The sequence below is a fragment of the Vicugna pacos genome, chromosome 11 (genome assembly GCF_048564905.1).
Source record: "Vicugna pacos chromosome 11, VicPac4, whole genome shotgun sequence".
Classification (NCBI taxonomy): domain Eukaryota; kingdom Metazoa; phylum Chordata; class Mammalia; order Artiodactyla; family Camelidae; genus Vicugna; species Vicugna pacos.
In genome coordinates this window covers 54,179,606-54,201,218 of record NC_132997.1, presented here as the reverse complement: position 1 = coordinate 54,201,218, position 21,613 = coordinate 54,179,606, and the positions used below count along the sequence as shown (strand labels likewise).

General features: G+C 36.1%; 1 protein-coding gene across 4 annotated transcripts in view; it reads right to left on the bottom strand.

Moving 5' to 3' along the window:
• CTNNA3 (catenin alpha 3) overlaps positions 1-21,613 on the bottom strand; it is a 1,353,918-nt gene that overhangs the window by 698,874 nt on the left and 633,431 nt on the right. Inside the window, exon 1 of one of the 4 annotated variants that reach the window (XM_072971430.1) lies at positions 7,759-7,829. The exons of the other annotated variants lie outside the window; for them this stretch is intronic. The gene's annotated coding sequence lies outside the window, so the exon portion shown is untranslated. Of the gene's footprint in view, positions 1-7,758; positions 7,830-21,613 lie in introns of those variants that run through there. 4 annotated transcript variants of the gene reach the window in all.

The window sequence follows — 21,613 nt, the reverse complement described above, 5'->3', positions numbered from 1 at the left end:
CTTGGCATTTCCCATTTTGAATACCTAAGATAGCACATAAATCCTGCCTTTTGTCCCAGCAAATACGCCTTTATTGTCAAGAAAAAAGTCCTACTTGTCAGGCCAAAAAGTTATTGGGCAGGCGTCTTACCAACACCAACAACAGGGTTACTGTCCCTCAGTGTTCCTGTTATTTAAATGACATACTCAACTTCTTGATATTGCCCAAGTTTCCAGGATGAGAATATCAAGCAAAATTTCAAAAGCTTGCAACCAATCTCCTATTTTCCCTGCCTCCTAAAGTCTAGCTAATAACCAGCTTTTGCGTTTACTTTTGTATATTTGCATCCTATGCTCAGGTTAACTATTTAGTACATGATCAGATACCGTTTTGCGGATCAGATTCCACAGATGTATAAGACTCCACGAACACATATGCAAGCTAGATATCATATCTTAAGGGTCCACTCCATGTCCTGATTGTGCTGAATTTTATAAGCAACGCATTTAATGCCTCCCAGTTACATAGCATTTCAGAGTTTATGAAACACTTTCATAGGTATCACTGTGATTCTCACACAAGTTAAATGAAATAAACAGTATAGATGCCATTATTTCCATTGTATAGATGAAAAAATTGAGACCCAACAAATGAAATGGCCTGCCCAAGGTCACAGAACTACTTGAGTGGCTGAGATATGTCTGAAACTAAAGCCTTCTCAGTCAAGTTTAGTGGGAAACCTAATAAGTAATTCGAAAATGTGAATAAAAAATGCAATGGTCAGATAACAACATTAGCCACCCATATTCAAATGCTGTTTTATAAGAGTTCAGGAAAAAAGATGTAGACATCCCACTTGATCTCAACAATAAGACAGGCAAGGCCTCTGAGAGCTGTCATGACAATCTTTTAAATCTTTAACCCCAGACTGTAGTTCGAACCCGTAAACACTTTAAACTGTGCTTTTCATGCATTGCAAAGAGCTCCTATTCTGCTAAAGAGAGTGAATAAGAAGAGGATGAAACTCAAGTGGATTAAGTTATTCTATTCAAAGGAAATAAATAAATTCTACTCAAAGAAGAGGGAAAATAGGTTGCCTGTTCAACCTAGTGAGTTATCCGGATGGCAGTCGAAGGTGTGAATCATAAGGCCACAAACACAGCAATGAGGAAGCAGCTGAGTTTCATCTGACACAATAGCAAAGTGCCAGGGCTGTAAAACCTTAGTAGGGGAAGGATGAAAAATGACAGAGTGCATTATGACTCTGAATAATATCTTGACAGAAAATGGAGGGCGCAGCAGGCGCCTGCACATTAAAAATCATGCCCCATATGATGTGGGCTGCACCTCCTCGGAGAAATCACAGCCAAGCTAAATGTAGAACAGGGGAGAACAAAAAGCCGGGAAGCAGAAACTCACACAGAAACAGATAGTTCCAAAGATGTTCTAGAGCAGTGGTTTTGTTCCAAGAGAGGTCCCTGGGCCAGCAGCTTCGTTGGGAAGATGTTTAGAAATGCAAGTTAGCAGACCCTTCCCAGCCTTACCAAATCAGAAACTCTGGTGGTGGGTGGGACCTGCTTCAACAAGCCCCCAGGGAATCCCGAGTCTTAGCCAGGGAAGAATGGGATAGGCCAATTACCATACTTAACCCTTATCACCCATTTTATAGCCATGCTTTCAACTGAAGAATGTGAGCATTAGGTAACGAGTAGAGTGTTTCCAACTGCTGTGAGCCCTGGAGACGGTACAGTTTTGACACATCTCTGCCACCGGCTGTGGGTGCTAGAAATAGCAGTCCCATTTAGCTTTATCCTCTGAAAGTTTGATAAGCACAATGCGACAGGTATGAGAAAATTAATCATTCACTTATGGTCAGCATACAGTTGATTAAATGCAATTTATTCTTCCTCAGAATTATTTAGTCCTTCGAGCAGGGGTTATTGTACTTTGGCAAACATCAGCTTCATCTGGAAGGGTGGGCTTGTTAAAAGAATCCTGAGTCCCAACCCTAGAGTTTCTAATTTAGTAGGTTAGGGGTGGGGCCAGATAATTTTCCATTTGTAACAAGTTCCCACATGATGCAGACACCATGGGTCCAAAGATCACACTTTTAGAACACGTGTCCTAGAGAACAACCAAGATTAAAAAAAAAAAAAATCAGTGTTTTAGGTACATTGGCCCAGTGCTGTGCTAGTAAATGTTTTAACAACTTGCTTTCCAGGGAGGAAATTAAAACAACAATTATTTGTAGCATTTGCCGATGTCCTAGTATAAATACTCCAACCACAGCACGTATCAAGCTACCAACGTGATGCCACTGAGCTTAGGGTAAGGAAGAGATGTGCACAGTCCACTTATAACAGGTAGCTCCAGTGCCCCACTGTGACCACCTCACATATCTCTGGGCTTGGTATGTGCAAAAACTACAATACCATGCTGCTTAAATTTCACAGCTCCCTGAGGAAGGAATTTGCTGGGTCAAATAGATGTTCCACGTTAATTCTCCTTCATTCTTCAGTGAGTCACTGACTCTAGCAGGAGAGTGATGTAAAGATCCATTTCTCACAACAAAACTTCTAGTAAATTTCCCCAAATGGAGATGCATCATTCTGAGTATCCAACACTCAGAAACGGATTTGGGAATGGCCTTGGCAGCAGACTGTTCACAGAAAATGGGAATAATGTAAAAGTAAATGTGAAAATATAAAAGCTGTGTTGCCAGGCAAGTCCTATAGTGGGGTTTCTAAAGTAAAATTGAGGTGGTTAAATCTCAGGAAGAGTTCAGATATCAAATGAGGCCAAATTGCCATGCGGCACACAGCTAATTACTCAGTTTCTTTTTAAATATGTAATACATGTTTCTAGAGTGAAACACTCAGAAACCTTAAATGACATCCAGTAAGAAAAGATTAAAGGAAAAGAACCATATTCTGATTTCTTTTCCTTTTTAACCTCCACTAAATATACATTCTGGAAAAAATGGTTTGACTCTAAAATCGTGGCACCCTCCCTCCCCGCTACACAGCCTTCTTTAATGCCATTTGTGCTCCAATCTAAAGGATTGGTCAGTAATCCTGGTCAGAATCCTGATTCACACTGAATAATCAAAACATGACTGTCAAAGTGAAGTCTGCCCTAGGTCTGTCTTGATTTGTGAAGGAACAGAAGGTTCCTTTGATCAAGATTCAGAGAAAACATGGATCAGCAAACCAAGAAAACAGTCCTTTTCTTCAAATCTACTTACCAACAGATTCTCCTGACCATGAGTTCCAGTCAAAATTATTGCTGCATGAGTAACATTTGGAAGTTTTACCATTATAAATGACCATCAAAAGCCTTTAAATGACAATTTTCTCCATGTACTAATGAAAGTAGTTACTTCAGGCTCACATGTTTATCAAGTCCTAAGGGACAAAGACAGCTGGTCCATATATCACTTACCAACTCTAGTCTCCCCAAACTTTCAACCACCCCGTCACCAAGTTGCCTTGAGCAAACAATAAGCCCCACCTGAAGAGCTTAACCATCTAACCTACACAGAGCTCACTTGGAATCACTCAGCACAGCTCTGCAATTCCACACTTCAAAAGCCTCTCTTGTTGGACCACAGCCAGAACAAAATTAAAGCATTTCCTATTCAATTTTGCCAACTGCAAGAACTCATTTACTGAAAGCTTGGTGGCCCTGGGTTGATTCAATTGCCATTCAAGTAGAAGCAGTTTTGTAAAATGTGTTTCCTGTCAGCAGCCCACAATGAGCTTCCATTCCCTTTGCCTTTCTCTCTTTTCCCCAGAGATTCAGAAAAAGCTATAATCCTAAGAACTTAGAGCTTTGGGTGGCCCCACTGAGAAGAGTCACTGGATTCCAATACACATAGCATTGCACGCCATGTACCTACCCAATGTTCCTGAGGACAGACACAATCAGCAAGATCTATAAACTCCCTTACTCTTGGCATCCACTTATCCATGGCTCTGCTGACAGATTCCTCCCTATCATAGCTTTTAAATTCACATGAGTCATTCCTTTCCTTAATCCAGATTCTAGTGACAGTATAGGTCTAAGTCTGAAGGGTTTTCTTCACTGTTCTCTTCCTGTATCATTCAATATCAAGGTCAATTATGTTTTTCAAAAAACTAAAAAGCAAGTAAGACCTGACTACTTTATTTTCACGTAGAGATTCTAGGATAAAACTCAAAAGTTGCAAAGCCTTTTATGATGCATAACTTAAAAGAGTATGAAGCAGGCCAATAACTATGAACCAAATAGTGTGAAGCCAATAGTCACCTATAGAGTACTCAGCATAGTGGACATCATAGAGATCTTGCTTCCTAAGTTCAGAACAACTGAGTTGATATCGGGTGATTCATGCATAAGCAATTTTGCTTTAATTATTATGTGTTTAGACCCTATAACTTAGTAACAAATGGTATCTATTATTAGTACTGTTGTTATAATTATGTTCCTTTGTCTTCTAAAAGGAAATTAAGAAAACTACTTCAATTTTTTAGAACATTTAAAAATCAATTAAAAAAAAGAAAACTACTAATCCTTTGATGGCAAGAAGGTTTCAATGTGCATGATGATACTCAAAGATAAGTAATGGACACCCAGAAAGCTATATAGGGGCAGAGGTTGAAGCCATGTCTAAATTCAGTGGAGGGAGGAGGGGGAACAATGCCTTCATCAATTAAGGATAATTACCATAGGTTTGGGTAGCATATCTCTCATGCACTTGTACCCTCCTGCCCTAGTAGAGGAACTGTGCATACACATGTGTCTATGCAAGTGTGTGCTGGTGTGTTTTACACTTCTGTATTATCAATCCTTGGTGCACAGAACCTACTTTGTAAATTTCAGTTAAATGGAATGCATTGCTATAGAAGCACTAAAATATAGCTGAATAAACACTAGAGAAAATGCAGGAGGACTGTATTCTGCAACCAGCTGCTGAAATAAGTATCCATAACCTCAGACAAATCACTGAACTATCCCAGGCCAGTGTTTATAAAAAGTTAAGACAGGATGATTTTTAAGTCCTTTTGCAGTTTCCAAACCTATCACTTCGTCGTCCCTTCCTTTTTATTTGGAGAAGACAATTGTGACCTATGTTTTCAATATATGTCAATACACTCATAGTTCAACAAAATAGGAACAAGAATAAGCTCTGAAAAGGTCTGATGTTTAAAACAGTTCAAAGTTATGAAAGCATCAAATAAAATGGATTGTGATAATGCCATGAGGCCACGTAAGATTTTAAATGAAAGTCTGAACCTTGGTCTGCTTTTTAGAGCTGAGCCTCTCAAATCTGATTCTCCTCATTCTGACATTTGTCAGTGACCACTCCTGACCACCTGCTTGATGATATTTGAGCTAGAGGTTTACACTGGTGATTAGAAAGGGAGGGAGGGGCAGCTGTCTTAAATGTGACTAGAAAGAGGAAAGCATAACCTAGAAGATAAAAAAAGGGTGTAAGTTCTAGTTCTCAGATGACATATGACACAGAGATGAATATTTTACAGAGCAGTCATAAAAATGTACAGAATTACTAAGCATGCAACCCAGTGAAATGCAATCTAATAAATGTCTTATCAAAGCAAAAAGACACAAAGCCTCATAATAATAAAATTTTTCATCCATTCTGACTACCTAGGCTAGAATCCAAAATAATACTTAATGTCCCATAAAAAAAAGTGTACATAGACAACTGTTCCATGATACTTATACAGCAAGAGTGAGAAATGTGAAAGCACTTATGGTGACCCCTCAGATGTCAATCTCCTAATTTCCTCAAAAGTCTCAAAAAAGAACATTCAGGAAAGCACTGACTGAAAAACAAAATAAAAAGACATATGGACAGAGAAAGAGAACAAATTATAAGACAGATATTTCCCACATATAAACACAAAATAATACTCTCCTGTCTTAAAATTCTGTAAACCACATTCCTCAGCAAGGATCTCCTGAAATTTTGAAGACATTAGCCCTAACCACGAATCTGTAGTTGCCCCATTTATAATAGTCTATGAAATTTAGATGTTTGAAGTATCTAATTTTCAGTGCTGGGTGTTTAATTAAGCAATCCTATAATGAAAATCACTCAACTTATTTGAATTAGAAAGCTTACACATTGCTTTAAAAAAACTATCTCAAATAGGTCAAGTATTGACCCCTTGGGAAGCTAAAGCTGAAGAATTCCTTGAACAGGGTTCTGGCCACAATGCTCACCCTGAAACGGAAGACTACTCGTTATGCAGGAGGTGAATGATCTCAGACCAGAATGGACCAACTAAATAAATCAGATGAAATATTTTTCAACTGGTATCTCTTTTGTTCTCTAGCTTATCTTTAAGGACTTAGTTCCTCTGTTGCGTCCTCCAGGAAACCATCTTTCACACACACACACACGCCAGTCTGGGTTGGGAGCCCTTCCTCAGTACCACCTCAACTCTTTTCAAACCTTTGCCAGACCACCTGGCATTTACTTTCTATTTACTTTCTATCCCCAGCACGTGGAAGTACCTCACACTTCGTAAAAATGGAGAAACAACACAAAAGCCCTAATCACCGCTGAATGAATGAAGTCTTGAGTGTAATATGCCAAAATGTTTTGTGGACTAGAAGTACCCTTTTCACTGAATTCATAAATTAAAAGTTTGAATTTATTTGCTTTAAATGTAGAAATACATAAAGTCACTATATCAAATTAATAGTTAATTCTCTCTCTTTTTCTGTGTGTTTTATTTTTTAACTTATATTACACATCAGCTTTTCAGTAAGCACAGAATTAGGACTCAGAGACACCCAAAAAGAAGCCTAGTTTGGCCCATGACTAACCATAGGAGCCATACAATAAACCAGTAAAATGAGAGAGCTGAAATAACTTATCCAAGAGGAAGCTTTCCTTCTAGCTCTGAATTTCTTCAATCCTGTACAGTTACCTGGCATATGATATCTACTCAAGAAACTACATTAATTTGAACTGCAGTCACTTGGAATGGGTCAGAATATCGACTGAGGTAACCCTACTGCATTGGATTTTTTTATTTGTTCATTCATCCTCTTAAGAAGAGAAGGCTAGCTAAATAAATTAACCACATAATGAAAGAGGTTGAGGGCACCTCTACTCTGCTAAGAATGCAAACTGGTCTTTAAGTGCTTTAGAAGTATGTATTTACTTACAAACAATGTAATTGCAGTATACATAGGGCTGACACTGTTCAGACTAGTATTTTGATGAGCTAATTAGAGATCATCCTTATCTATTAATTAAAACTCCACTAGGCAGTATCTGAGTAGTTATAATAGTTGCAGTTATTATCGCCCTTAAAGGAATTCAAACTAAAGCAAGTATTCACCAATTTAATTAGCTTTCCTTCCAATTCATTTAAATTGGGATGTTTGATGTTTATGTTAAATGAAATTATTTTGGAAAAAGTAGCTACATTAAATTACAAGAATTTTGATAGACTGTCCATTAGATGCAAATTTTTGGATTACAGTAAGAGCATTAGAGTCTGCCTCTCACTCCCTCCTCTTCAGAAACGGCCTACACTGTCTATGGAGTGTGTAACTACTTTCACTCTAATCTGAACACCCAGCCCCCACACCTCGTGGCCTTTCTCTCCTCTTGCCTTTTGAAACAGCCTATACTCTACATATCTGGTTTCACTTCCTCACAGGGGGCGGCATGCAGAGGCTTTGCACCACCCCTTCAGACCAGCGTTCCTGGTGCGAAACAGCTGCGCTGACCCCACAGCTTCGTGCCAAACACTCACCACACATCAAGATGGCGGCAGCGGGCAGTGTGCAGAGATGCAGCCCCGGGCACTGGAGTCTGGAGCCCCAGCAGAACAGCGGCCCCGCCCCACGAGATCTCCGCGCCAAGAGAATCCCGCCCCACGAGAATCCCGCCCTACGAGAATCCCGCCCCATGAGAACCCCACCCTCTTTCCCCCAGGTGATGCCTGTAAAGCAGCCTCCCACCGCGTGGCGGGGGAGCACGCACTCTAGTGCGCAAGCTCACATCTCTCCATTCTCTGATCAAAGAATAAATCTTTTCTTTGCTTCTGAACAGAAAAAAAAAAGAGCATTAGAGTATATCTTTTCCCAGAGTATAAGGATAGCTCAACAAAATGGGCACTTGCCATGATGTAAGTCTGTCTACACAAGTCCATTCATAATTGTATTTTGTTGAATTGAAGCATTATTTATATAATGAGTGAATAAAGCATCTCAAATCAATAATCAGGTACTGAGGGCTAACGTGCTGGGTTTTGTAATTGTACAATGTATGGAAACTACACAGATAATTTTTTTTTGTAATTTACAATTAAGTAGTTACATAAGCAAATATAATATAAAGAATATAATAATTGAATTGCCCTAAGATATTTAAGAAAAAAAGCTCTATGAGCTTCAGATTTAGGAAAGATTATACCTCTCTGCCAGAAAATAGGAAGAGAAACCAACTTTATCGCCATGTGCCAACCTGTTTTACAGTTTCCCGCGTGCTTATTTCTTAATACAAACATCAACTCATCAAATAATATATTAGTGCTGGAATGAAGAATGAATGTAAAATACAATCAGATGGAAAGAATGACAACAAAAAGGAAAAACAGTGATACCTCGCTAACAATAGGAGGCAGGAATAAGGAATAGGAATAAAGAATTAGGAAGGAACTGATTTGGAAGTTTAACTGGGAAGGTCCCATATGGAGAAATGAAAGGGAACAGAATCATGGGTAAATAAATGTTGGTTATCCAGACAGAAAGCAAAGATGAAGAAATTTTGCTCAAATCTAAGCTGCTCAGTACATTTGTGTACCTGCAAAGCAAGTACAGAATTTACTTGGCTTTGCTGTTAGGGGCTACAGGTGAGCAAGGTGATTTATGACGTGCTGGGTGATTGACGGAAGAGGGTTAAAAAGCTGTGGTTAGCAGATCTAATTGGCAGTTGGAAGTGAAGAGGGATTACTGTTGTGTTTTTATTCTAACTAGAACTTTCATGTTATGCCTAAGGGCATCAGAGACTTGGGAAATTGCTTCTGAGAACTGACTCAGAAGCCTAGCGGGAGAAAGAAAAGATGATCCCTCTGTTAAAGAGGTGAAAACATTGACAATGAAGAGACCCACACATGATTCAAGCTAGCTATCCTAAAAGATTTCACTATGGCTGGACCAAGACAGCAGAAAGAGCTTGACCAAGGTGGAAAAGGAAGCTGAGTTTCCATTCACTGCTTAGTAGCAGCAGTGATTAGTGCTGATTAACGCAAGATCTCATGAAAGACAAGCTAGTAAAATCCAGAGAAAGAATCCCTTAGTGTCCAGATATTTCTCTCCCAGACTAGATGAACTGAAGTTTCCCATGTGAAAACTGTGTACCCTAGACAGAAATAGAGGTCAGGAAACCATCGTCCTGTGTAGTAGTTTGGGATGTGGGTATAGCCCTAAATAGGCAATGATATGGAAAGCAAGGGATGAGCTACTCCTTAAAAGGAATGGAAAGCAAGTCCAACAACTGATATCCTTACTTTACATATGAAAAACAAAGTTCAGAGGGGTTAAGGCTCAAGATCACAGAATTATCAGTAGTTCTGAGGATTCAAATCTAGATCCCTTTTATCCCAAAGTTCATGTTCTTCCTACTAACTGCTACTCTTTCATGAAGCAGGTAGAATTTGAAAAAATCCATGGGGGGAGCATCTTTTATAGTCATCAAGGCATAAGAATCAGGACAGAATAGGACGGATAACATGAAATAATGGCTAATAAATATAATATTTATTTTTCAAGAGTACACTGTACCTTGTGAGTTGTTGCTCAAATAACAACATGATTATGAGATGATTATGTGATGAGACAAAGGCATGAAAATGGATTTCCTTGCAAGGAAAGAGATCACAGGGAAGAGCAGACTTCTGACGATGTAGAGAAAGAATCTGACCACAGAAGACAAAAAGAGGTCAATAAAGGAAACAATGGAGGGACATTTCAGAGGGGAGAAAGTATCTTGCTTAGGCAGTATCACAGAAACCAAAGGAGAAGAGAATTGGGGCGTGTTTCTAAAATGCCTAACTTCATAGTCAGGAAATTACTTACTAATAGAGAAGGATATGACCCTTTTACTTCACTTTGTTCTTTCCAACCAACCAGGTCTCCTGGCAATTTCCTTCTTCATTCCCTTCTTGTTACATGGATTACTTCTGGAATATTGATTTGGTAGGGAAGGGCATGCAGTATTGATCAGTGTTTCTATTTAGAAAGAGAACGTGAAATATTCTATTTTCACTAATGGAGATGAAGATTAGAGAAGAGCTTATTGGTTGGTTGGTTGGTTTGATAAATGATTAAAACCAAATAGGACCTTTATGTTGAAGAAAAATACCTAATTTACAGCTACAGATCTCTTGATCTAGAGAGCCTTGCTTTCTGCCCCTTGTCAGAAAACACCAAGTTTGTATACCTGGCCCATAATATTTTCAACTGCCACTGGTTTGAATTTAGGCATAAATTCTTCTAATTAGATTAGATTTCTTCTAAGTAAGAATTTACTGTGTACTCTTGAGTTTCACTGCTTAAAGGAATTAAGGCTCTTTCCTAAGCTTAGTCCCAATCACAACTCTTGATCTTTTGAGTAGTTTATATTTTCCAAATAATATTCATTAGGCAACTCAATTACAGGGAATGGTTCTGTTCCTTGGTTATTCTTAGTTGATACCTGAGTGAGAGCACTGTATCCTTTCCCTGCTGCTGTTTAACACTAGTCATTTATTTGGTAACAGACCAGCCTATTGATTGGTGAAGGCTTGTAAAATTAATGACTGAGAAAGCCACTTAGCATCAGAGCATTCAATGAAAGGCCCAGAGTTCCCTGAACCTTGTTTGCAAATTATTGTCTTTATGTTACTTGCTTTTACATACATGCAACAGTTTCTTGTTTAAACCTTGGAAATTTGTTTCATATAAAAGTTTTTCTTCATCTCTGTGATTGGCTAGTCCTTTGTGAAATCATCAAAAGATTTATATTGCAGAATCAGTCAGTAGCCTAAGAGGTATGAAGAAATTGTTTCATGAATCAAACCATGTGTGTCAGTGTGAACATTTTCATGCTATTCCTTTCATTACATTATAGAGTCTATGATTTACAATGTAATTCCCTTCTTTCTCTGGTAGCAGAAGAGACTAAATTGATATTCTCTCACAAATAGTTGTTTGCAATATTTGTTTAAAGATAACTTTCTACTATGGTTCCAACATCTTAAACAGTCAAGTTTCCTTCTCCCTAATTCCTATGTTTGATTCATAATAAACCTGATTTCAAATCATAAGGATATGTTGGGTTCTGGAAAAGAGTGGAGTGAGAACTAGAAAATGTTTTAAAGATAGTATTTGCAAGCATTTTGTGGAACCAAGAAATATGCAAGTCTAAGCAGCACAAACAATTTGCAATTAAGGAAGCAAACTAATGTACATATATAGTACCCTGCATAATTAAAAATGAGAGAGGAATCTATACAAACAAACAATAAGTACACTTCCTTTAAGAAATAAGACTTGAGCTACACTTTGAAAAATGAGTAGTGTTTGCACTGACATGGAGAACTAAGGGATGTCATACTGGGCAAGAAGAAGGAAAGAAAGGACAAAAGTGTGGAGTGGGCATGATCTGTTATGAAATGATGACTATACTATCATTACTAATATAGTCTTCTAATATCTACTAGATCAAAATTATTACTTTTGCTGCTTAAATCTTCTTCAGTTCTTTTTGTATGATTGATATATTATGTTCTGATAGAGGACGCTAAAAATCTCCCATTCTGATGGCTTATTATCCATTTTTCCTTGTAATTGTCAATTTTCACTTTACATATCTGCAAGCTATGTCATTAGGTGCTTTTAAGTTTATCAGTGTCATATCTTTTTGATGAATTTTTCCTTTTTTTTTAATTAGGTTGAGTTACTCTTTATTTATACTGAGTTTTTTTCCCATAAATTCAGTTTTGGGATACTAATAATGCTATTATAATATTTTATTATATTAATATTATTTTTAATAATAGAGAAAAATAAAATATTTCTTGTGATTAATATTTGCATGATATATTGTATTCTATTTATCTTCAAACGTTCTAGGTAGATTTGTTGCAAGTGAGAGCCTTAGAAGCAGAATGTAACTGGATCTTTTTAAATCAAATTGTATTATCTGTCTTTTAATCCATATTCATCTAATTATTGATATATTTGGACTTAATTCTGTGATCTAGTTTGCTACTTCATGTTTGCTTTCTTTGTTCTCCTTTCCTGATTTCTCTTTGGTTAATAAAATTGTTACAATGTTTTCGCAGTGTGTTTGGGATCTATAGACTATCGCTCTTCCCTTTCATGTTGCCTTTCATTTTCAACATACATAACATACATATATTTTTTCTAGCAAAGTGCCTAAAGTTATTCAGTATTTCTCTCTTCATCCAAACATAGGACCCAAGCTCAAACTTCCTACGTACTGTTGGATCTTTTTTATTTTTATCTAGAATATTCATTTTATACTTTTTTAATTAAAAATTATTCTTATTTTTCACAGATAGTAGTTGAATTTAACTTCAGTTTTTGATTTCCCTGTTATTTCTTGCATCCCATGACTTCAATCTGGATTTACTTCTTGCTTAAATGCTTCTTTAATGGTGTGTTTAGTAGTGGTTTCTATGGGATAAGCATTCCTATTTCATGTATGAAAATATCCTTATTTTGGCCTTCTGAATATTAACTACTTTTGGTTTATTAAAATACAAATTCTAGTTTAACAGTGTTTTCACTTAACACATTGATTATGTTGTTCCTCTTTTCTGGCAACCAGTGTTGCTGTTGAGAAATCATCTGATAATCTCATTGTTTTTCCCTTGTTGATACTTCTAAGAGGTTTTAAGATTTTCTCTTTAATCTTGGTGTTCTATAGCTTCATAATATTGTGACTGGTATAGATTTATCTTTTTCTCTTTACTCAGATCTTGAAATACACTTTCTACCTGAGTACTCACAACTGTTTATTTTCTAATTTTAGAAAATGCTTTTCATATTTACCTAATTTTTCTTCTTCTGGAATTCTACTATATTTTAATATTTTATTTTATCTCCTTGTGTTGTCTTCTAGGTTAATTCTTCAATTTACAAATTTAATTATGTTCAGTGTAAACTCTCCTCTGGTGGGTATTTTATTTCAATTGTTATAATTTGCATTCATTTTTTTATTTGGTTCTTTTTCACAACTACCTGTTGTTTTGGATCTGTGGTTGCTTTATAATTTTCTGTCCTTTCCTATGGATGTGATCCCTTTATTGTGCATCCCAAATAAACTTAAAAGTCTTTTTTATAACAGTCAATAAAAGTAAGTCATCGGAAATAAATTATGCTCCAATTGTGGATTTTGTGACTCTTTTTCTTAGGAACATATTTCTTTATGCATTCTGGAATTTTAGCTTGCAGACTCCTCCAAACCACCCCTGTGTAGACCATCAGTCCCAGACTAGGACACACAACAGCCATTTGCAGTCTCTGTCCTAAATCCAAAGCCAATATTGGGAATATTACAATTCCAGCTAGGGAGCCAGGAATGACTTGGTTGTATTCCTGGTCTTAAGCCTCCATTGGTGCATTTTTTTTCTCCTGGGGCCAACAGCTTACTGTAAGAAATAGTATGTGCTCAGCTTTCAGAATCATGTTTTGTCCCCATTCACAAGCAACAGTCTCACAGCAGTCTTAGAATCTAGTGGCCCATCTTGCAAGGAATATTTTAATCCCCATCTATCAAAAGGGAGCTAAATTCCAGACTGCTTCCAGAAGTATGCCCCACTAGTCAGTGACTTTAGCCTTGCTTAGCATTTTGTGTTTGTACTCCACAGAGATGTTGTTTTGTTTTTGAAAGCAGCAATATGTTTTTGTGTTTTTGTTTATATGACTTACAGCTTTTCTGTTTGAAACAGAGTGTTCTTATCAAAATGTAAACTTACCCTACCACATTGCCTAAAAGTCTTTTTAGGGCCATATCAACCCAAATTGCCATAAAGCCAGAAAAAACAAAAAAGATACAGGAAGCATGGTGACCAACTATATTTTAAAGGTACGTATTAAATTTCTTAATTTATATTAGTCAACCAAATACTCATGACCATTTAACATGTAGAGGTAATATAACATAATGGTTAAACGTATGGACTTCATTGCCAAACTGCTTGCATTTGAGTGCTAACTTTGTTGTGTTTGATGATTTATTTTACCTCAGAGTGCTTCAGTTTCCTCATTGCTAAAATGACAGTAAAAATAATACCCATTTCAGGGTTTGTTGTGAGGAATATATTAGTTAGGATATGTGAAGCGCTTATAATAATACCCATTCTAATGACATGTATATTTAAATTATTTTTCTTGTCTATTCACCATCATGTGAAATAGTACTAGATTCTGCAGGAGTTCAGTACATTTGTCTGTGTGCATGAATTTTAGTTGGTAAGGGAATAAATGTGAGATAATTAAATATGATAAAGCCTTTATGCCATACAGTACCAAATGGTAATTCATCAATTTCAAAATGTAATAGAAATTCATAATTTATAGTAACTGAAAGAGCTCAGGAAAACATATTGCGGGGAAGAGACTTGAGCCATGTTAGATGACACAGATGGGGGAAAGAACATCCCTCTACTGGGGAAGCAATGCGAGTTGGAGCTCAGGAGAGGAAATGAGGGTGATGTCTAGGGTGACTGTGGTATGTGTAGAGAACAAGGCATAGGATCTGGGTTCCAAAGATGAGGGAAACCACAGTGGATTTGCATGGATGAAATTGGGGTAGGAACATCTAAAAGTCAAGTGGAAGAGCTTAGATTACTTAAGCAAATGGTTTTCAGTTGGGGGCTATCTTCAGGCTCTTCTGTGGAAAAATGATAGAATGGAAATGATATGTGGGCACGATTTTTTTGAGGTAGTTACACTTAATTTAATGGCCATAGATCTAATTTTGTACCCAGGCAATGACAAGTTTGCACGTATCTTTTCATTTAAAATGGGGGTGATATAGTCTGTCCTGTATAAGGTATTAGTAAAATGAGAGAAGGGTATTAGATCCTCCTTCTCATCTGATGGTGAACGGCACATTCTCATCAATTATTTTCACCCCTCAAAAATGGGAAGTACTGGATCAGAGATAACTTCACTTCAAGTACACTTTGCATTATTACCAATGAAAATATTCCATACTCTCCCTGTGGCCCTCAAGTATTGTTTAAAGAACGCCACTGTTAAACAAACACCGAATTCTTGCAGATAAAATATACTTCATATTATAAGCTTGTGTAGGATTCTCATCAGGCTAATAAAATAGAGCATGTTGACAATGTTAAAGTTAATGTGCAGTAATTTAGTACTTACTGAAGACATATTTGAAACTCAACTTAGAACAGCAGATAGATATGTTGAAATACCTTGGACACCAAATAAGTTTTTTGGTGTGTCCTTGAGGATTATCTATGCTGCATTATTAATTCTGGAAAACCACCAAATGTAACTATTATGGCAGTGATACTATTAGAATGCCACAGAATTATTTTCACATTTTATTTCATAACTGAATCATATTTTATTATTACTCTAAGACAGTTCTATTGCACAATTGTGCATAAAATCCTCCACCAGAGAGTTCAGGAAAGAATGAACGTATTAGAAGGAAATAATGAAACCATCCCTAATTTCCAGATGGATACAAAGTTAATTTCATCTTTAGGGTCCTGCCATCTGTTCTTTTTTATTTATTTTAAGCATTACACATTTACATACCTTCAAATCAAGAAACCAAAAACCAGGTGCATTTATAATGAAATACTTCATTCATGAGGAGAAAAGGACAAAAAGCCTAATTTCTTTTGAAATGGTTCAGTGGAACCTGGTTGAATATTCAAAGTATGCAAATTTTTCAAATAATTGAGGAATAATCCGGCCAGGGAAAAAGAGAAAAAGCAATAAAATTGTAGTAAATCCTATAATACTGTGGCCAAATCATTACAGTTGTTTTCTTAAATTTGTTCTTGTTTTGTCACATTTCCTTCCTATTGGTTAAATTTGAATGAAGATGTTGAAAATTTTTAAGCTGGGATAGGGGGCTGAATAGTGTCTCTCCCCAAACTCATATCTACAGAATGTGACTTTATTTTGAAATAAGGGCTTTGCAAATGTAATAAGATAAGGCTCTAGATGAGATAATACTGGATTAAAATGTACCCTAGATCCAATAGCTGGTCTCCTCATAAGAAGAGGAGAGGACACAGAGAGACTTACAGAGACGCAGAGAAGATAGCCCTGTGACACTGGTGGCAGAGCTTGGAATGACAGAGATGCAAGTCAAGAAATGCTAAGAACTGCCTGCCATGCTAAGAATTACAGGGAGCCACCAGAAGCTAGGAAAAGTGAGGAAGGATGGCCCTGTTGACACCTTATTTCAGACTTCCAGCTTCTAAACTGAGAGGAAAAAAAAATTCTATTGTTTTAATCCACTAGCTTGCGGCAATTTGTTAAGACAGACCTAGGAAGCTATTGCAGCTGGTAAAATGTATTAAATGTAAACTTAGAAATCTTTTGAAAGCTCTCATTTTTGACTTTGGAAATATTTACATACCCATTAAAAAAAAAAAGCATGTGGAATTCGAAGATACTAAAGCTTTTTGTACCCTAGCAAAGACAGCCTTCATGACCTGGCTCAGAAAATGCTTTTCCAATGTCTTCTTCTAGGATTTCACATCCAAGCCCTATTCTCCATGATGTTGGGCTTATCCGTTCAGTTTCTAAAACACTGTATGTGTTTCCCTGTTTCACCTCCAACTCAACAGAAATGTCCATCACTCTGCATGCATCCATGTTCCCCTACCTTTAATCCTTATGCTTCTTTTGAACTCACAGTGCTTAATATTTGGCATTAATCCCATCAAGCTTGCAAACATTTGGAAACACTTTTTTATTACTAATTAATATTCACAATAGATATTTTCACTGCCTGCTTGAGACTCACCCAATGTTTGATCATCACCCCATGCTTGACTAAATAGGCAACTGAAATTTCAATTAAAGACAGGGAGATGAGGTATGGCTCAAAGACTGGAAGGGATGAGGTTGAAGGTAAAGAAAGGATAAGGATGAGGGTCCAAGAGAAGGTGGAGCTCAGGAATAGATTAAGTGTTATAATGAATGCCAAGTATTTTCTTGCAAACATACTTACTTGCATTTTGAATTGTTTAGGTCAAAGAGCATCCATGACAAAGAAGCTAATGGCCATGTGAAAATCATACTGTTTTGACTACACATTATTTTATGTTATCTTCTGTTATTTCTTAAATTGTGTCATATATTATTACTGAAATCTAGACGCTAATATGGATGTCAACTTGTACATAAGTAACTTGATGGAAGGCCCTTTCTCTGATTTCTCTCATACTCTACAGTATGGTACCACCTGTGATTATAAAATCATTTGTTATTTGTTAGTAAAATATTGTTATTGAATATTTAGAGTTAGGAAAAATGGGTGCAAATACAGGAGAAAACAATACATTTGCATTTGGGAACATACAAAAATGAAACTTAAGAGTTTTGAAAAAATGGATATAAATCCAAAAGAAAACAATGTATTTGCATTTGGGAATATACAAGAATGAAACTTAAATGTTAAGGACAGATCCTTTAGAAGGCAATAGGTAACTCAAATGGATTAAAGACTTAAATTTGAGACCTGAAACTGTAAAACTCCTAGAAGAAAACATATGGGCAGCTCCTTAACATTAGTCTTGGCAATAATTTTTTTGATTTGACACCAAAAGCAAAGGCAACAAAAGCAAAAATAAACAAGTACGATTATATCAAACTAAAAAGCTTTTGCTTAACAAAGGAAACCATCAAGAAAAAGAAAGGCAGTCTATGGAATGAGAGAAAATATTAGCAAATCTTATATCTAAGTCAATATCCAAATATATAAAGAACTTACACAACTCAGTAGAAAAAAAGAAAAAGAAAAAAACAATCCAATTAAAAACTGAGCAGTGGAACTGAATAGAGAGTTTTCCAACAGGTACATAAAAAGGTGCCAGACATCACTAATCATCAAGTGAATGCAATCACAACCACAAGGACATATCACCTCACATCCATTAAAATGACTATCATCAAAGAGACAAGAGGTGTGGAGGAAAGGGAACCCTTGTGCACTGTTAGTAGGAATGTAAACTGGTACAGCCATTATGGAAAACATATGGAGATTCCTTAAAGAACTAAAAACAGAACTCCTGTATGATCCAGCAATCCCACTTGAGGGTATGTATCGAAAGGAATTAAAATCAGGATCTCTTAGAGATATATCTCCACTCCCATGTTTATTGTAGCATTATTTACAATGGTCAAGATATGGAAACAACCTAGGTACCCATCAGTGGATAAATGGGTAAAATGGAATATTATTCAGCTATGAGAAGGAAGGAATTTCTGCTATTTGCAACAACTTGGATGGACCTTGGAGGCATTATGCTAAATGAAATAAGCCAGAAAGAGAAAGATTAATACTGCATGGTATCACTTACACATGGAATCTAAAAAAACAACAAACTCTTAAAAACAAAGAGTAGAAAAGTGGTTACCACGGGCCAGGGGTGGAGGTAATGGGGAAAAATAGGTCAAAGAATGTAAACTTTCAGCTATAAGATGAACAAGGTCTGCACATCTAATGTATAACATGGTGACTATAGTTGATAATGCTTTATTATATAATTGAAATTTTCTAACAGTATAACTGAAATATTCTTAAAAAAATAAGAAAAAGATAAACATATGAGGTGTGTGAGGTGTTGAATGTGTCAGTTAACTAGATGGAAGGAATCTTTTCACAATGTATATGTATATGAAATCATAATGATATACAACTTAAATATCTTACAATTTTGTCAATTATATGTCAATGAAGCAGAACAGAATTTTAAAAAAGGTAACAGGTACAGGAACAAAAAGTTGAACATTCTCAGAAGGAAGATAAATATAATTCCCTATAAAGTGATAGCAATACTTTGGTGTTGTTACCTCCTTTTACCGTGAAGTGACAGATGCTAAAGACTAGGAAGATACATGGAGAATAAGAAAATGTATTAATTTTGCAGAATAGACTATAGTATATTTTCTAATGTGGATAGTTACTAGTAAAATTGATAATTTAAATTTACCAACACTTGTCATAGTTCATAAACCACAAGTGTACTTGGCAGTTAAATATAAATCTTAGTTTTTCCTACAAAAGATTCTCCTGCTATTGGTAAAGTTTGTTTCATAATCTTCAAAAGTTTTACACTGGGTTTTTGAGGCTTTGCATTAGCAGTGATATTTCTGTTAATTCATCTCATCATCCCTGTAATATTTTTAAAGTCCAACACAAATCAAGATTGCCTTAGGACAAGAGAACACAACTTTGGGATTGATAGTTAGAATTTAAGATAGAGGTGGGCCAACTCTGGTCCAGGAGCCAAATCTGGGCCACGGCCTGTTTTTGTGTGGCCCACAGCTAGGAATGCTTTTTTGCATTTTTAAAGAATTGAAAAAATCAGAAGAAAAATAATATCTCATGACATATTAACACTCCATACAATTCAAATTATTCCATAAATAAAGTTTTATTGGAACATAGCCATGCTCATTCATTTATGTATTGTCTACAGCTACTTTTGTGCTACAGGGTCCTTGCAGCTGACAGGGTGTGGTTCACAAAGCCTAAACTCTTTACTATCCAGTCCTTTATAGAAAAATTTTGCCTACCTCTGCCTTCCGTGAAAGAAAAACAAAATAACTAAGCTTTATAAACTAGGCTATAAATTTCAAATAACTTTCTTGTCTGTGCAATTAGATGAGAATATTCTGTTTCAGTTATATATATATATATATATATATATATATATATATCCCCAGAACAACTAAGCATATGCTCAATGTATAATTCACAACCTCAATAACATTATTTTAAGACCAATTTTTCACATTTAATTTTTTATTTTAATACAAACCAGTACAAAAGATACTACATACTAGTCGTGACCTGTAATGCAAGTTAACAACCCACTGGTCAGGAAAAACTCACTGGTGTGCATAATCTCTAACAGGTGCAAAGTCATGCTATCTAAAGCAAATAAAGTGAAATTACCCATTATGGGAATCAGAATATTTTTTATATAAATGTTAAGCCAAAAATTTCTTCAGAGCTACCGAGGACATCCTAAGCAATATTTGTGTTTTCATTTTTTTTCTAATTTGCTATTAGAGGTTATTGGAGCATTATTTCTTCTAGATATTCAAAAAAAGTACATAATTTCTGATAAGTATGCTACATGCATTAGTGTTCTCTTAATGAGTACAAGTGTAGATATGCTAAGTGCATCTTAAATGAATCGAATATGAAATTCTTCTGCATAAATGTGGAAAGGAGATGTTCTAAATAAAAGACTGCTACTGTTAAACCATTTGTGATTATACTATCATCCCACACCATGAAATGTATATACAGTTTTCTATTCTCCTTCCAGTTGCGTAAGCAAGTGACCAGGAATAGAGAAACACCTTTGTTTCTTATTTATCAGTCACTAACTTTCGTGATTTGCATGCAAATTCAAAGCAATCATAAAATTCCTTTAAAAAGCTAACACATTTGGGAATCAGATATTTCCAAAAATGGGGATTTTTGTACTGTATCTCTATTATATTGCGATTGGGTTATTTCCTGTCCCAAGGATAGATTTGTAGGTGACCTTAATCAAATTGCTTATTCTTTCTTCATTTGCTGTGTATTCCATAAGCAGATTTTGTTTTTTCAGCATCTACAATGGACTAGTTACTGTGTGGAGTGTTATACAGTATAAAAAGATGAATCAGAAATAATTCTGATCTCAAAAACACCTAAGAGTATTAATCATATGCACAAATAACTAAAGCAGACTGTGATGAGTTCACCTGAGAGAGGTACAGATCAGGAACTTCGGAAGGACAAAGGGTGGAGTGATTACTTCCAGCTGGCAAGATCCAGGAGGGATTTATTGATGAGGCTGCATTTGAGCTGTACCTTAAAAGATGGCTAAGAAGGGTAAATCAAATTGACTGGCAAGGGCATTCCACAAACCAACAGGGTGTGCAAATGACAGGTGAGAATGTGGTGAATATGTGTGGGTGAGAGGAAAGTGTTTGCCCATAGCTTAGGATGTGTAAAGTGGAACAAGTTACATAGCTCTGTCTAGAGATGCAGCTTGAGGTCAGAACACAAAGGCAGTACAGTCTGGAAGGAAGCTTTGAATTCAGACAGGCCTAGGTTAGAATCCTGGTTCTAGATACTATCTGGATAAACTAGGACAATTTAAGTCTTGACAGAACGTCTAAAAAATGTTTACCTTTCTTGTATGGTCATTATAAAGATGAGAAATATATATGCCTATTTTCTAACACAATTATCAGGCACATTTCAGATGCTGAATAATACGTTGATATTATATTGAATAACAGGCTAAGAATTTTAGAGAGTTGGGTAAGAATTTATTGTACTAATTATGGAAAAGTACTACATGGTCGTCAGTC